Source organism: Aotus nancymaae, unplaced genomic scaffold (assembly GCF_030222135.1).
Source record: "Aotus nancymaae isolate 86718 unplaced genomic scaffold, 86718_ANA_hifiasm-v0.15.2.pri h1tg000002l, whole genome shotgun sequence".
Lineage (NCBI taxonomy): Eukaryota > Metazoa > Chordata > Mammalia > Primates > Aotidae > Aotus > Aotus nancymaae.
The window spans coordinates 48,499,532-48,512,500 of NW_026988413.1; the positions used below are offsets into that span (position 1 = coordinate 48,499,532).

The window sequence follows — 12,969 nt, forward strand, 5'->3', positions numbered from 1 at the left end:
CCTATTTGGATATCTTAATTTGGAAGTTCTATAGCAGTACGAGTACATAGATTGATAGAAGATAAAATATTTTAATACGAGATTTTTATATCAGGCAATAGATAGTAGAGTTATGACATATAGAGTGATGAATAAGGGTAACAATTATATTGTTAGAATGAAAGACAAAGAGGATAGAAAATATACAATCCCCATTTAGCATATTTTTCCTCTCTTTTTGTATACACATATCTTTCTTTCTTTCTTTTTCTTTTTCTTTTCTTTTCTTTTTTTTTGGGGGGGGGGGCAGGGCCTCTTTCTGTTTCCCGGGGTGGAGTGCAGTGGCATAGTCACAGCTCACTGCAGCCTCAGCCTCCTGGGTTCACGTGATCCTCCCACTTCAGCCTGCCCAATAGTGGGGACTACAGGCATGCACCAAACACCGGGCTAATTTTATTTTATGTAGATATGTGGTCTCACCTTGTTGCACAGACTGGTCTCAAACTCCTGGGCTCAAGCCATCCTTCTGCCTCAGTCTCCCAATATGCTGGAATTGCAAATATGAGCAACTATTTAAGTTTTTTTTTTTTTTTTTCAAGCATGTGTTTGAGTTTATTGTAGAGAACAGCAATAGGCAATAAGATGTACAAAGAAAAGAGATAGAGACAAAACTGGATGAGGGTTTCACACTGGGTGTCCCATCTACAGGCCTCAGTAGCCCTGCCATGGATCCACCCAATTCTTTCACATCAAAAAGTTGATCTTGCAAGCCATTTCCATGTTGTGTATCTGCCAGCACCTTTCATAGCTTTCTCTCTCTCACTGGCGGCATGGCTTCCCATAATACTGTGACGCTTAATGTCCTCAATGAGCCTATCCATAGTGAGGATTCTGTTTAGGGTCCTGTATGCACTTTCCATGTCCCCTTCCTGTGCCATCACAGTCCTGGTGTTGAGTTTCAGATGTTTTGCCATGAACTTGGATTTAAGTCTTCACTTTGTAGAGCCTGGTGTGCTCAATACCTGGCCAACCCCATAAGTTTCTTTCTTTTTTTTTTTTTTTATTATACTTTAAGTTTGGGATACATGTGCAGAGTGTGCAGGTTTGTTACATAGGTATACCTGTGCCACGGTGGTTTGCTGCACCCATTAATCTATCCTCTACATTAGATATTTCTCCTAATCCTTTTGCCCTCCTTGCCCCACACTCCTTGACAGGCCCCAGTGTGTGATGTTCACCTCTCTGTGTCCACATGTTCTAATTGTTCAACTCACTTTTGAGTGAGAACATGTGGTGTTTGGTTTTCTGTTCCTGTGTTAGTTTGCTGAGAATGATAGTTTCCAACGTCATCTATGTTCCTGCAAAGGATGTGAACTAATTCTTTTTTATGGCTGCATAGTATTCCATGGTGTAAATGTGCCACATTTTCTTTATCCAGTCTCTCATTGATGGGCATTTGGGTTGGTTCCAAGTCTTTGCTATTTTAAGTAGTGCTGGAATAAACATACATGTGCATGTGTCTTTATAGTAGAATGATTTTTAATTTTGGGGGTGTGTACCCAGTAATGGGATTGGGTACAAATGGTATCGCCAAAAGCAATTGTGATAAAGGCCAAAATTGATACATAGAATCTAATTAAACTAAAGAGTTTCTGTACAGCAAAAGGAAACTATCATGAGAGTAAACAGGCAACCTACAGAATGGGAGAAAATTTTTGCATTCTATTCATGTGACAAAAGGCTAATTTCCAGGATCTACAAGGAACTTAAACTATTTAAATTTTAAAAATAGTCTGTGACAAGAAGAGCCAAGGTGGCTGAGTAGTAACAGCCATGAGTAACGTCTTCTACTGAGGGACCAAGATGCGCTGGAAAGACTGGCTTGCTCCAAGCAGCTCTTCAGAGGAAGGGCCTTGAGAGTGCACGAAGGGAGGATGCAGATGTGGGGCTGAAGTAGGAGGAAGGTGAGAACCCTGTACAGGGTTCTCATGTGGCTGCCAAGCACCACGACTCATTCCTGGACCCCAGTGATTCCTGGGGAAAAGTTGAAGGGTGAGTTGAACAGGAAAAGAGTGGCCTGCTCTAACCACAAGAGTCTGGAATTTAGGTGTCAGGAGACCCCGCAAGCCCCATAAACACTTGAGTTGGCAGGGAGAGCTGCTTAGAGTTGGTAGGGGTTGGACTACAGCCTATGTGGAGTCAGAGAGTTTGGTGTGGGAATGTCTGCAGTGGAGTATGACCACAGATGCACATACCCCAAGGCTCACCATACTCCTCTAGTAGACTTTAGCCTTAGGGTGACTGACTGACCTAGATAGAGCAGGATGGTAGTGCCTGAGAGACAAAGCCAGTCTGATCTGAGTACTTCCCTGTGTGCTGGCCTCTCCCCCAACAACCTGGCTGTACCTACTTGCATGGCAGTTTCTGATGCCCAACCAGGGCACTTCGATGGGGCCATAATCATAGCTTCTACCCTAACCAACAGCGAGCTCCAGCAGATGGGCCCCCTCCTACGAGTACCAGTCCACCCACAACCTCTCTCCACTGAAGCCTCTCCCCACTGCTTTGCTGGCATGCACTCTCCCATGGCTACCCTTCCACCACTTTGCAAGCATGCATGCACGGGTGGACCTTACCTCCCCTCCCCAACCAGCATGCATGTGCATGTGCACTACTTTGTACTTCCATTGGTACCAGTGCAGACGCACTCCATTAACTCTCATCCCTCATGGACATGCAGGCACCTGACCACACAACCATTGCAAGCATGATGCATGCATAGGTGCAAGCAAACCCCACCCCCAAGTCCATTGCTATGAATGTCTATATGGATGCTGGTGTCTATGCCTGTGCCAGCACCTTACCTCCATTGCTACTGCCTCCACTGCAATAAGCATGTGTAGGAATGCTGCAGCCCCAGTCCTGCTGGTACCCCACCCCAGATCACATATGTACACCCCATCATACTGCTGCAGTTGCTGGAATGCACAAGCCAGCACCAGTATCATGGCCACTGTCCTGATGAAGTGCTTTGACCAGCTCCACATATCTGAATATTGTGGCCAGGGGACCCAGAACACTTCTGCCCCTCCAGTGCAGCAGGTTTATAACCTCAAAGGGCCACAGGATGAAGCTGGAGGCCCAGTCCCAGCTCCCAGACTCAGAGCATGCAGCCCAAGAGTGCTGAGCTCGGCCTTGACCTTGTAAAATCTTCCAGAAACAAAGCCAGTTGACTGAACCCAGCTTACACCACAAACAACCCTTGAGGGCATCAGGGAAGATAAAAGAAAAAAACCCATCCAAAGGACAGGAACTTCAAAGACTGAAGGCATATCAGCCCACACAGATGAGAAGAACCAACACAAACACTCTGGAAACTCAGAGAGCCAGAATGTCATCTTAACTCCAAACAAGCATGTTAGTTCTCCAGCAATGGTTGTTAACGAGACTGAAATGATTACAATGACAGAAATGTACTTCAGAATATGGATACAAACGAAGATCATTGAAATTCAGGAGAATGTCAAAAACCAGTCCAAGGAATCTAAGGAATACAGTACAATGGTACCGGAGATGAAAGACAAATGGCCATTTTAAGAAGGAAGCAAACTGTTCTGATGGAGCCAAAAAACTCACTTTAAGTACTTTATGATACAATTTCAAGTATTAACAGCAGAATCAATCCAGCTGAGGAAAGAATCTCAGAGCTTGAAGATCAATTATCTGAAATAACTCAGACAACAATTTCCTTAAAAAAATAATAATAATGAACAAAACCTTCAAGAAACACAAAATTTATGTGTCATTGGTGGCCCTGAAAAACACGGAGATGGAAAACAAGCAACTTGGAAAACATAGTTCAGAATATCGTTCATGAAAATTTCCCCTACCTCACTAGAGAAACTGGCAAGGTTGTGGAGAAGGGAAACTCTTATATACTGCTGGTGGTGATGTAAAATCATTGTGTAAAGCAGTTAGGGAATTTCTCAAAGAACTTAAAATAGAACTATAATTTCCCCCAATAAGCCTATTATTGGGCATATACCAATAGAATATAAATCATTCTCCTATAAAGACATATGCACATGTATGTTCATCACAGTACTATTTACAATAGCAAAGACAAGTAATCAACCTAAATGCCCACCAGTGGTAGACTGGATAAAGCAAGTGTGGTACATATATACAATGAAATATTATGCAGTCATAAAAATGAATGAGATTACGTCCTTTGTAGAAGCATGGATGAAGTAGGAGGTCACTATTCCTAAGCAAACTAACACAGGAACAGAAAACCAAATGCCACCTGTTCTCACTTACATGTGGGAGCTACACCAAAAGGACATACAAGTACACCAAACGGATGTAAAAAAGGAAACAACAAACACCAGAGTGTACTTGAGGTTGGAGGGTGGGAAGAGGGTGAAAAACTACCCATCAGGTACTATGTTTATTACCTGAGTGACAAAATAATCTGTACACCAAATCCCTATTTTGACACAAAATTTACCTACATTAACAAACCTGCACATAGACCCATGAACCTAAAATAAAAGTTAAATAAATAAAAAAGAATAGCCTATGACAGCCTGGGCAACATGAGGAGATTCCATCTTTATAAAACAATTTAAAAAATAGGCAGTTGTGGTGGTGCATGCCTGTGGTCCTAGCTACTCAGAAGGCTGATGTAGAAAGAAGGATTACTTGAGCCTGGGACAGAAGTCAAGCTGCAGTGAGCCGTAATTGTGCCATTGCACTCCAGCCTGGGCAACAAAGTGTGACCCTGTCTCAAAAATAGCCTATGACTCATAAAGTAACCTTTGAATCTGAATTAATTTTAATTTTTATTTTATTTAAGTTCTGGGGTACATGTGCAGGATGTACAGGGTTTGTTACATGGTAAATATGTGCCATGGTGGTTTGCTTGCACCTATCAACTCATTACCTAGGTATTAAGCCCAGTATACATTAACAATTATTCCTAAGGCTCTCCCTCCCCCAACCCCATTTTTATTTGATCCCGAATATCTAAAAAGGCAATTCTTTTCTCTTAATGTTTTGGTTAAATGGGGAATGGATTTTGTATATTTCCAGTATAAAACTGAAGATGATGTCCTCCTAATATATTTTTCCAAAGATTTTCACGTACACAATATCATTTTTTCAAGGGCCCACCTGAATTTCTTCCACTAGAGTCATTCATTTAGGCTAAGTAATTATTTTCAAGAGGCCCTTATGTAAATGAAAATGTCTTACCTCTTTTAGCCTATAAGTAGTGATGAATATTTTTGTGTTAGTAAGTAGGAACTATTGAAAAAAAAATCCTGAGGGAGATTACATTAGGAGAGATATTTGAGGGACAGGAGCAGGAAAATCATTATAATTCTGATATCTGTTATGAAGAGAGCTATGATATTGGGCAATAAACTGGTAATGTTTATACCACTGCAATGCAGGATGTTCTGGGAAGCAAAGCAGCGTAGTGGTCAAGAACCTAATGGCTTTGGTTCAAAATTCTGTTTACAGCTTCCTGGTTGTATGATCTTATGTAAATAACTTAAACTCTTTATGCCTAATCCACGAAATAACTACTATAATAGTATCTATCTGCCAGAACTATTTGAAGAATAAAAGGAATTTGTGCATAACAAAGTGTCTGCCTCAGCTAATGGTGATCCTTATTGTTAGAGAAGCTGAAAAAAATGGATGAAAATAAATGCCGAAGAAACCTATTGAAAAAAATTCACACTGTACATTAAAATATTAACTGATCAAGAACAATTTGTATCAGATGAGCAAACAATATATATCAAAGAATAGAACCTCAAAATGCCTTATGCATATTAAATTATCAACACTAATAAATGAATAATTATAAAGAAAATATTTTTATGTATGTATCTGATATTATAATTTCATTTTTATGTCTGACCATATATTTGAAAGTAAAGTAATAAAATGGAATAATGTATAAAAATAAGTAATTAGTTACCCACAAAAAATGTCAGGTGTATGTTTTAAATTGTATTTGTTGTTTATGGATTATTAACAAAAATACTATATGCCTCTACTCCTAAACAAATAATAATGGTAAAATGTAATTATCATTGAAAAAAATCTAAAGAGTACTAGTCTTTAATAGTGTTGATGCAGCATTTTTAACTATCTTCCCATGTAATTAAATCATTTCCATTGAGGTTTCTGAAGGTTTTCTTATGGCATCACTATAACTGGGTTTATAATGTGTTTAGACACTAATGCAGTTTGCATAATGACTTGTTCTTCAGCAAAAGGCCTAGGGAAACAAGGAGAAAAAGTGTAAAATTCTTTATATTAAGTTATCTAAAAAACTCAAGTATGTACCTAATATCAGCAAACCAAATACCGAATGTTGTTTTCATGCTTGATTTTCCATGTAAATAGCATTCTGTCTAAACTAGTTTTAGTTAAGGAGGGCTGCAGAGGAGAGCCTGATGTCTTAGTCTGTTCCAACTACTATAGCAAAATACTATTGACTGAGTGGTTTATAAACAACAGAAATTTATTTGTCATAATTCTAGGAAAACTGGCAAGTCCAAGATCAAGGCACCTGAAAATTTAGTTTTGGATAAGTACCCATCATCATATTCTGACTTCCATGGTGGAAGGGGCAAGGGATCTTTCTAGGGTCTCTTTTATAAGGGCACTAATCCCATATAAGGGAGTGAGTCACCTCTCAAAGTCCCCACCTCCTAATCCATCGCCTTGGGGATTAGGATTTCAACTGTAAACATTCAGGCTATTGAACCTAACTTTTGTGTGTTTCCGTATGTCAGTATTTCAATGTATTACTATTCTTTATAATGACCAAAAAACGTCTGGAATTAGAATACATTTAAAGTCTTCTTTGAGGCTTAAGCCTCGAAGCTGTTATTCATTAATTGAGAGAAATTAATGATTTGCTCTACCACTGTAAACGTGTGATGACACAAACCAGATTATGTTTGATTTGATTTTGTGATGCTCGTATAGCAGTTCTAATTAACAGTCAAATAGCTAAGATTCAAGTCTCCTCAGGCAAACCCACAAAATCTTTGAAAGAAGAAAAAGCTGTTAGCTGTCACCGAATTTTGCTTTTTATTTTTTCTCTTCTCTGTCAAATGTCAAAGTGATAAATCAGAAATTTGAAAACCATATCAAAGAAAGGTCAGCACATGTTGTGGCAGTACCACATCAAGATTCACATCTGCACAAAGACTCTTGGACCAAGGGGCTGTGCAACCTACCATGGAGATGCAAGGCACCGACTTGCTCTTCCTGTCACTTTCAATCATCACTCATTCAGGTTCAACAGGGACCCATCAGATATAAAGATCAAATGACAAAATAAGCCTCCAATCATAAGTTGCTACAGCACAAGTGCATCACTGCATCCATGGCATGCCATTTTGACAGGGCTTGTCATACAAAGGTAAAGACTAATATTAATACACATTTCAATAAATTTTTTTTGAAAAGTTATTTGCTATATGCTTTCACAGGAGGAAGTCAAATTGTCTCTATTTGCAGATGACATGATTGTATATTTAGAAGACCCCATCGTCTCAGCCCAAAATCTCCTGAAATTGATAAGCAACTTCAGCAAACTCTCAGGATACAAAATCAATGTGCAAAAATCACAAGCGTTCCTATACACCAATAACAGACTAACAGAGAGCCAATTCAAGAATGAACTGCCATTCACAATTACTACAAAGAGAATGAAATACTTATGAATACAACTAACACATGATGTACAAGCCTTCTTCAAGGAGAACTACAAATCACTGCTCAGTGAAATAAGAAAAGACACAAACAGATGGAGAAACATTCCATGCTTATGGTTAAGAAGAATCAATATCATGAAAATAACCATACTGCCCAAAGTAATTTATAGATTCAGTGCTGTCCCCATCAAGCTACCAATGACTTTCTTCACAGAACTGGAAAAAACCACCTTAAACTTCATATGGAACCAAAAGAGAGCCTGCATAGCCAAGTCAATTCTAAGCAAAGAGAACAAAGCTGGAGGCATCATGCTATCTGACTTCAAACTATACTACAAGGCTACAGTAATCAATACAGCATGGTACTGGTACTAAAACAGATATATAGACCAATGGAACAGAACAGAGGCCTTGGAGGCAACGCCACACATCTGCAAACATCTGATCTTTGACAAACCTGACAAAAACAAGCAGTGGGGAAAGGATTCCCTGTTTAATAAATGGTGTTGGGATAACTGGCTAGCCATGTGCAGAAAGTAGAAACTGGACCCTTCCTGACACCTTACACTAAAATTAACTCCAGATGGATTAAAGACTTAAACATAAGACCTAACACCATAAAAACCATAGAAGAAAACCTAGGCAAAACCATTCAGGACATAGGCATAGGCAAGGACTTCATGACTAAAACACCAAAAGCATTGGCAACAAAAGCCAAAATAGACAAATGGGATCTAATTAAACTCCAGAGCTTCTGCACAGCAAAAGAAACAATCATTAGAGTGAACCAGCAACCAACAGAATGGGAAAAAATTTTTGCAGTCTGCCCATCTGACAAAGGACTTATATCAGGAATCTACAAAGAACTAAAACAGATTTACAAGAAAAAACAAACAAACCCATTCAAAAGTGGGTGCAGGATATGAACAGACACTTTTCAAAAGAAGACATGTATGAGGCCAATAAACATGAAAAAATGCTCATCATCACTGGTCATTGGAGAAATGCAAATCAAAACCACATTGAGATACCATCTCACACCAGTTAGAATGGTGATCATTAAAAAATCTGGAGACAACAGATGCTGGAGAGTATGTGGAGAAATAGGAACACATTTACACTGTTGGTGGGAGTGTAAATTAGTTCAACCATTGTGGAAGACAGTTTGGTGATTCCTCAAGGACCTAAAATAGAATTCCATTTGACCCAGCAATCCTATTACTGGGTATGTATCCAAAGCATTATAAATCGTTCTATTATGAGGACACTTGTACAGGAATGTTTACTGCAGCACTATTTACAATAGCAAAGACTTGGAACCAACCCAAATGCCCATTGATGATAGATTGGACAGGGAAAATGTGGCACATATACACCATGGAATACTATGCAGCCATAAAAAACGATGAGTTTGTGTTCTTTGTAGGGACATGGATGAACCTGGAAACCATCATTCTCAGCAAACTGACACAAGAACACAAAAGCAAACACCGCATGTTCTTACTCATAGGTGGCTGTTGAACAATGAGAACACATGGACACAGGGAGGGGAGCATCACACACTGAAGTCTGTTGGGGGGACTAGAGGAGGGACAGTAGGGGTTAGGGAGTTGTGGAGGGATAACATGGGGAGAAATGCCAGATGTAGGTGATGGGGATGAAGGCAGCAAACCACACTGCCATGTTTGTACCTATGCAACAATCCTGCATGATCTTCACATATACCCTGGAACCTAAAATGCAATAAATATATATACATACATACATATATATATATATATATATATATATATATATATAATAAATAAATAGAAGCAAAGATAAATTATTTACTAGCAAAAAGTGATTGAGTTGAAAACAAAAATGAGATTTTAAATGTGTTGTGTGTATATATGTGTGTGTATATATATACACACATTTTATATATATACACATACATACACATATTTGAGATGGAGTCTCGCTCCTGCTCTGTCAAACAGGGTGGAGTGCAGTTGGTGCGATCTCAGCTCACTGCAACCTCTGCCTCCAGTCTTCAAGCAATTTTCCTGCCTCAGCTTCTCCAGTAGCTGGGACTACAGGTGTGCACCTACAGGTGTGCCACCATGCCTTGGCAAAATGTTTGTGTTTTTAGTAGAGATAGGGGTATCACCATATACCAGTCTGGTCTCAAACTCCTGACCTCAAGTGATCCGCCCAACTCATTCTCTCAAAGTGCTGAGATTACAGGCATGAGCCACTAGGCCTGGCCTAAAAAAAAAAAAAAAAAAAAAAAAAAATTGAAAATGGTATTCACCCCCTTCCCTGCTTGTCTCCTTGAAAACTCTCATTGGTGAAAGCAAATGCAACATTGTGGGCATATTTTGTTGACAGGTTCCCTCCTAAACTGAAGCCACACTGTCTTGTATGACTCTCCTATGAGTCATCTGTTGTTATTCAATTGTGTTTTCTCTTTTGCTTCTCTTTCCCCTCTTTCTGTGTGTCAGTTGAACTTCAAAGGGATAAAGAAAACAAAGCTTTCTATCAGGCATAACGGCAACTCCTTTTTAAGTAGAGAAAGTGGTTTGCGTGAGAAAACAGCTGAAATTCTTACATAGGGTTTGAGTCTCATGAACACAAATTTTTCCTAAAAATCCTTGAAAAGCAGCACATTGCATTGTATGTTTATCTCAATATTGTTTTATGATGACTACCATTTATGCTGGCAGAGACAATACAGCATTTCAGAAGGATCTAGTCAGACACATACAGCAAAAAATATGAGAGACCGTGTGAGAGGCCGGTAAAAAATAGTCTTCAACACCAAGAACTGGAACACGTCAGTCATTAAAAATGACTTGTTTCAATAACACATTTCCCTAAAACAACAAATATAATAATTTCATATAATACAAATTGCTATAGGAAAAAAAAAAACCTTAAGCGAGAAACAATGTCATAAAGTTAAAACAGAATAACTGACTATACAATGATAAAACTACATAATATTTAAGTTGAACTATATAAAATTGCTGATATCTGACTGGTTTTTATGTAGAAAAATTCCAGTTTCATATATATTTTTAAATTACAGACAGGGTGTTGCTGTTAACCAGTCTGGAGTACAGCGGCATGATCAAAGCTTACTGTGATCTCCAACTTCTGGGCTTAAGCAATCCTTCCACCTCAGCCTCCCAAGCAGCTAGGACTAAAGGTGTGTGGCACCATGCCTGGCTAAGTTTTAAAAAATGATTTTGTAGAGGATCTTGCTATGTTGCCCAGGCTGATCTTGAATTCCTGGCATCAATGGATCCTCTCTCCTCAGCCTCCCAAAGAGCTGGGATTACAGCTGTGAGCCACTGCGCCTCACTTATATGGTTTTATCTAATGCTAAAATATTCTCTGTATGAATAACATCTTCAGAGATTTTGCATGTATCATGTCTGTTGTAAATAGGATTTTATTTTTTCATGACTAAAACATCCAGGTTAATCATTATTTTTCAAAGTTCTTCCCAAGTAGGAATCTTTATTAAATTATCTATAAAACTGCATTTTTTTCTTCTGCCTTTTTTTTTTACACTTGTGTCTGTAGAAAAACTTGATGACATTTAGAAAGTGTATCTAATTCATATATTTATCACTTGTTGAAAAGAAAAATCCATTGTGTACCATTTGAGAAATACACATCATTTTGGCTGGGAATTCAAACATTCCTAGCAGAGATTTATTTGCCAGAGAGCAGGTAAATTTTCCTCAGTAGTCAAAGTTTGAGACAATTATGCTGGCAAAACAACTATCTAACCAGAGAAGTTACAACTGGGAAATAATTAGAATTCTAGTCTTTGACACCCAGTTCAGTGGTTGTAAGGAGGGCTTGCAAAGATATCTTTCTGACCGCTTAGTTCTTATTACTTCATTAACAGCTATCAGCAAGAATGGCTGGTGGGTGATATCTTCCCTTTAATGTGGTTGTTGCATAATTGACAAGAATAAAATATTTTCTTGCTTTATGCCACACTACTGCAGTTAGCAAGACCACAGCAAAATAAAAAAATGTGATGGACATGCAAAGAGTTAGAGTTTACCAACAATAGGATTCTTTAGTCTCATGGCATGACGAGCAGTGTTAAGAAGAAATTATACATGCATACATATGTTGATGGGTAAATATATTATAAGAATTGTTAGGTACTTGTAAGGATGGAAATGAACTAAAGATATCCATCACACCTTACTTTTTACTTATTTTCAAACTCTAATAAAATTGCATCTGACCTTCATAACTTATTTGCAAAATCGAACTGTTAATTATCCATCTAGATATTTACTGATTAAAATAGCATCCTTACGCTTTTACTTTTTATGTTTATTCTCTATGAATAGTTTTATATATTTTCAGTATATGGAGTTAATTTTTCTATGTGAATATGTTACTCAAACCCCCGTTTTTAATTTATATCAATTTCAAATTTTACCTTTAAATTTAAGTTTGCTATCCATGTTACTTTTTAGAACCTACTGTTTATGGAGAGTAGGTTCTCTTCATGACAATATGCTAAGTGGAAGCTAGGAATTTAATGTAGCTTATTTACTGAATGATCTACACTTGGTAAGTGCTAGAAGAAACAAGTTGATTTTTTTATCATAATTGCCCCTATTGTCGGCCTTATGGACTCTTGCCCCTAGGTGAAACAGCAACAGATTTCATGTTTTTCCTTTTTTCTCGTTATTATTAAATGCTTTAGATCCCAATGTATTCTACCACACAAAATGTTAGATTTTAGGACTTCACCCTATATGGATACCATATCCCGTCTCACTCTACTAGTTGGAAACATCATTGAGAGTGTTAGAGGAGCACAGTCACTTTCATGACTGGAGCATTGTCCCTCTGTATATGACAAATCTTTATAGGGTGATTTTGTAACTGTCTCAGAAATTTGCCTGCTGGATACTATGTTAATTGTTCTCTAGTATAAAAGATATCTCAATTATTTGGCTACAACTAATTCAGAACCTCTCAAGCTCTTCTGGTTTTCTGTGTTCAGTATAACTGAGACACCTCAACTTATCAGCTTGGGAAGACAGGCCTTTAAACACTCCTTGTCCCTTATCTATATTCTTCAGGGTTTACTCTGGCCTATAGGAAATAGATGCCTTTATAACACAACTCAAAAAAAGTGTCCCTCTCTCTTTCATGGTGTTAACTTAAGCTAGATTCTGGTCTTTTGACTTTTCTAAGTATTAATTGAAGTGCATAATGA

General features: G+C 38.2%; 1 pseudogene; it reads right to left on the reverse strand.

Moving 5' to 3' along the window:
* Window positions 1-690: 690 nt before the first annotated feature.
* Window positions 691-953, reverse strand: LOC105720245 (small ribosomal subunit protein bS21m-like; annotated as a pseudogene).
* Between the last annotated feature and the right edge of the window lie 12,016 nt (window positions 954-12,969).